Genomic DNA, 5,335 nt, shown 5'->3' on the forward strand with positions numbered 1-5,335 from the left:
CACCGGTATTTTGGGATGATTGATGTTTTGCAATGTTTTTTGCCTATGTAGCAACTGCATGTGAGCCAGACTCGTCGCCTCTGCTGGGACCAATCATTATACGGCCACCTGTCCTCACCCCACAACGGCAAGGCACTCATCAACTGTACTCCCACCAAGGTAACAATATATCATGGTGCACATCCCACATCACATGACCAGCTCCAGGAGAAACACAATGCTTAATTCCAGCACTCCCATCTCATGTATGTTTAAATCTGTGTCCCAGTCCAAAACAAATGATCTCCCTACTTCAGCACAGGTGATGCTAATCATACATCAATAGGGAAGTTCATGAACATAACATTATGCCCCTCCTGTAGTGGGCAAGGTTGACAGATGGGGTTATTGTATGCGTGTGATAATGGCCACCCAATATAGGTGCATACACACACACAGATATTCTGTCTGATGTATCTGTTGGGGACCAATTCCATGAGCATTATGGTAGCATTTCAGATTCCAAAATAGCCCAATCTATTACATGTAAAACTGGCAAAGTAAGAATGTTCCAAATGGCATATATCCAAATGTTGGAACCAATTTGTCAGAGTCATCAGTCTTTACAAGCGTTCACCACCATTGCTGCCCTTGGAATTCAAAAACTTATGCTGTGTACACATGGGTCTATATGATTGCTGGGGATATTTTGATAGCAATATATCCCCATCAATCATATTGCTACTGTCTCATTTTCATCAGCGATGAAAAGGAGACACTGCTATGGGCCGTAGGCGGAGCACAACAGCAGCAGGTGATGGGAGGAGGGAGGGAGCAGCGTTGCAGGGCATGGGAGAACAGCACTGATTTATCGGGCGCTGACCTCCTGCCCAGCGATCGTTGGGGGAAGGTGCTGGTCGCAGGAGCATGCTCCTGTGACCAGCGACCATGAACGGCTGGCCGCGGGAGCACAATCCCAGGCATCTATCAGCAGCTGCACATGAAAACACTGGCAATCAGGTTGCTGGCCGAACATTTTGCCAGCAATTTCATACATAATTGCACCCGTGTGTACGCAACATCAATGTTGAAGTTTTTATTGAACAGCACTTACATCAAACATACCATCTGTAAGTGTGTACAGAACTTATAACACTTTGCTGAAAATAACATAATCTCTGCTCATGGCATAGGGTTAACACCTTTCCCCTTTAATTCCGGACACATATTAATTACACAGGTTCTGTGGAAGTTTAAAACCAGGTGAAATGGAGTCTTGAAGTCACCCAGCCACAGAACCTGTGTAATTAATATGTGTCCTGAATTAAAGGGGAAAGGTGTTAACCCTAGCTCATGGCCTTCACTACTAATTACTGGTTGTTATCACCTAATTTGACACACCCTTGTTTGGCCAGCTCATCAGTGCAGCAGATTACATCATTTATTCATTAGTGTGAAAGTCCAGAAGGTTACTGCTTTTCATCGTGGTTTTAGCCATTAGCCATACAGTGTTGTCAACATTATACCCACTACCTGTAGTTTTTCAGTAACATGTGACCTGCTAATTGAATGTGTATTAATGCAGTGCATCACTGTTATTGGTTTTGAAATCACAGCTTCAATCACATACACTGTGAGTGCTTCATGTGCTCTTTTGCTGCGGCAGCCTTATAAGTGGACATCCATGTATATTCTGCTCACAGCAAACCAAAATGTCCCAATCCAAATTGGATAACCCAGGTGCAGCGCCGGTGGGGCAGATGTAACATGGATAGCAAGTTGATCACATTTCTATGTTTTAAAACTCCAGTGCAGCCTAAATAATGTGCTTATTTTAAAGAACACAGCACTTGAGATTTCTGCTTCCACATACCCCAGGCAAATTTATCTGTCTCTGCACATGTTACATCTGGCCCAGCTGCACTGCACATGCTTTTAGCCATGTTGTTGTAAAATTTGAACTACCAGCATAACAGAATAATAGGCATACTGCAACGGTAATGCTGTGTACACACGGGGACAATAGGGTCTGAAATGGCTGGCAATATGGTCGCAGGTGATATACTTTACATCATAGGCTTAATTATGAGTGAAGATTTGAGCACACACCTAAGTTGCCTTACATAATTGATGTATTGGAAAGTGGTCTTGCTAGTGTTAGACTAGAAAATGCAAATGGACTAATAGTAATGATATATGCATCCATTTTTGTAGGTGCTGACGAGCCTGATGTGAGTGCATCAAGAGAAGAGGCGGAACAAATGTGGCCATTGCGTGAAAACACCCCATCTCCCCCACCCAGGCGAATGCCACATAGCCCCCAGCTGACTTTCAGCCCCGAACCGCAAGCTGGTGGTCCTGCTGCAGATTTTTTCAACAATTGGGCTGCCCACCAAGCCCGATGTGAGGCAACCTTTAAGGTGCAAGCAGCACATCTAGAGAGGTTACATTTGGAAACCGGACGCATTGCCAGAACACAAGCACTTCTGCATAAAGACAATCGCACCATGTTAAAGTGTGTGACGGCAATGCGGGTCGATCAGATGACATTCCAAAATAGAATGGTCTCGCTGATGGAGTCCCTATGCCAGCAACACAGTAGCCATACCAGGCTCTTTGAAGACATATCTGGGTCATTACGTGAACGAAATATTATGGCGGCCCAACAAAGCACCACATCGCAGAGCACCACATCGCAGAGCACCACATCGCAGAGCACCAGCGCTACGCCCCTGTCTACTCCCCTCCCTTCACCAACACGCCGGTCAAGCCGGCAAACTCAGAAACAAACACAAAATGTAAAGGGGGCAAGGCCTTCAAAGCGGGGGGGTAAATAATGTTGCTTGTGTACATTTTTGCATGATGTTAATGCAAGAGTAAATTTTTTTTGGTTACCACATGTTCTGCTTGGTATTACCTTTTATTGACCCACAGCACATCATCTGACATAAGGTTGAAATATTTATTGCACTACACAACCGTATGGACATCTCTTCACAGTACACATAGGAAAAAACTACAATGTATGTGGTCACCCACATACACACACAACCAAAAATCTGTGTTTGCAGATGTAACATTCACATCATCAACATTCCTGAGGAAGCCGAAGAAAATGGACATGTGTATTGACACCATAGAACACCTATTAGGAATAAAAAAAATACATTAACACATGTAAAAAACCAACACACATATAAATATAGCATTCACTTAAGCCGCGTACAGACGGGGGAGATAGATAGCTCAGCCATATATTGCTAGCAATATATGGCAGCACACTATATTGCTCTGTTTCTCCTTTTCATCATGGACCAGAGATGGTCGATGATGAAAGGGAATCTCTGGTGGAAAATGCCGCAGCCGTCATCAGCTAGTTGCAAGAGCAAGGTCCTGCCACCAGTGATGTTTATTTTGTGGGAAACCCACCTGGCAAATGATCGCCGGGGCACACACCCATCACTGCCAATATGGTTGGCTGCAAACCCATTTCAAGATATTTCTGGCCCTATTGCCCCCGTGTGTACACAGCTTTACTTCTACACAGTATAGTGCATGCAAACACATCTCGCAATATAGCCATGTCATCATTATGTGAACTATTTGGCCATTGTAGACACAAATCTGTTAGGCCAGCTCTTTATAACAATTCGCCCTAGCTGTGTGTGAAGAATCCCGGGAGGCTGCAGGAGAGAAAGACAGGTAGGTGTAACATGCAAACTACTTCATGGTGATGATGCCTGTGAGAGATGACAACAATTAGCATGGCATGTCACCATTGCAATGTACAATCCAGACCCACATTAGTTAACACTTTGACATATAGGAAGGACATAATGTACACACATGATTTGGCCAAAACTTACCATCCACATGTAGCCAAGCAGAAGTGAGGCAGACATCCATGGCAACAGCAGCACAGAAATCCGCACCCAAGCTGTGTGTGAAGGTGGTTGTGATCAACATCAGCATATGATGTTGGTTCATGCATGATGCTTTCAGCAGTGAACAATGTACACCAAAATGGAAAAAAAATGAAAAAAAATTGGAACCCTTACGTAAAATTTCAGACAACATCAAACATTACACTGAAACAATACTTACACGCAAAAGAACGGCCAGCAAATGACATCCAGGTACCAGGGAGCCCAGGAGAACAAGCCCCACACACATTCAGCCTTCAGAACCAAAGTGCAAACAATATATAAGGATTTTCGGAAATAACATGTATTGTTATGTTGGTGTGGCTTACAATTAACATTTACAGTTAAGGCATCAAGCATATACATTTGAAAATTTGAAAACACTAGTTTGCAGGAATCTATGATCTGCAAACTCTCTTTGTTCTAGGGAATAGGATTGCCACCTAGCAACAGCTGGTGGGTTATGGTGTAAGCCTCCCGACATACGCTGGAATGGTATAGTGAAATAAAATTTTCACTTACCTTACCACAGCCAGGGGAGTAGGGAGCTTAGCTGCTGATGCATGACATGTGCACAGGCAGTGCACATATACTGCAGGTCATGCAGGTGCACTCTAGTCACATGCACCTGCTGTATATAAGGCTAAGCTCCGCCCCCTGAGGTCAGATTTTACAGAAGCTTACAGATGGCAATCCTAAAGTGGAACAAGAGAGAAATACCATTGTATGCAAAGACCATTGTATGCAAAAATAAATGTTAACTAGAACATTCATAACGAACATAGATCAGATCTGAGAAACTCTACTGGAAGGAGTAAGAATGAAACTGGGTTGGACTAGGAACCAACAACTGAAATAACTTCCATGCTGTACTGTAGCCAGGCATGTTATAAACTGAGGCAAACTTGTGAGTATAGCAGAGAAGAGGAAATAATTAATTTCTGATCTTTAGGTGACTGCACTTGTTGCTTCTTCTAGGCCTTTGGAGTGCCTTGAATCAAAGGATAAGTTAGGTATATAACCGAACCTTAGAGAGAACAAGCAGCAGACCTAGCAAGGTACTGGGTGGGAAGGGTGGGAGCTGTTGCTAGGTGGCAATCCTATTCCCTAGAACAAAGAGAGTTTGCAGATCATAGATTCCTGCAAACTAGTGTTTGTTCGTCGGGAGGCTTGCCACCTAGCAACAGCTGGTGGGTAGACTACCACACACCTGGTGGTTGCTCTAAGGAACGCAATTCTTTGAGAACCAGAAGGCCTCCAGCAATGTCTAAAGAAAGTCCAAGCGGATGAACAATGTGCAGCTTGCAATACAGGCTGAAATGGTAAGCCTCTAGCAGCCATTGAATTAACTGCGTCACAGTGAAGGGGATGGCCTCTGAAGTGGAGTGTCTATTCCAGAACTCTGTATGGTGGAAACTATACACTCCCTGGTC

At 43.9% G+C, this 5,335-nt stretch overlaps 2 long non-coding RNA genes across 2 annotated transcripts in view; one reads left to right on the plus strand and one right to left on the minus strand.

Annotated features, from left to right (window-relative positions):
• Positions 1-376, plus strand: part of LOC146044972 (uncharacterized) — a 1,335-nt gene extending 959 nt beyond the window's left edge. The window contains exon 3 of the long non-coding RNA XR_014465358.1: positions 52-376. This is a non-coding gene — a long non-coding RNA (uncharacterized LOC146044972). The remainder of the gene's footprint in view (positions 1-51) is intronic.
• Positions 377-2,799: 2,423 nt separating this feature from the next.
• Positions 2,800-4,252, minus strand: LOC146046172 (uncharacterized). The gene is made up of 3 exons (XR_014465771.1): positions 4,084-4,252; positions 3,846-3,974; positions 2,800-3,124 (listed from the first exon to the last, which is right to left on the minus strand). It is a non-coding gene; the product is annotated as an uncharacterized LOC146046172 (long non-coding RNA).
• Between the last annotated feature and the right edge of the window lie 1,083 nt (positions 4,253-5,335).

The sequence above is a fragment of the Crinia signifera genome, chromosome 11 (assembly GCF_055691185.1).
Source record: "Crinia signifera chromosome 11, ASM5569118v1, whole genome shotgun sequence".
In the NCBI taxonomy this organism is placed as follows: Eukaryota; Metazoa; Chordata; class Amphibia; order Anura; family Myobatrachidae; genus Crinia; species Crinia signifera.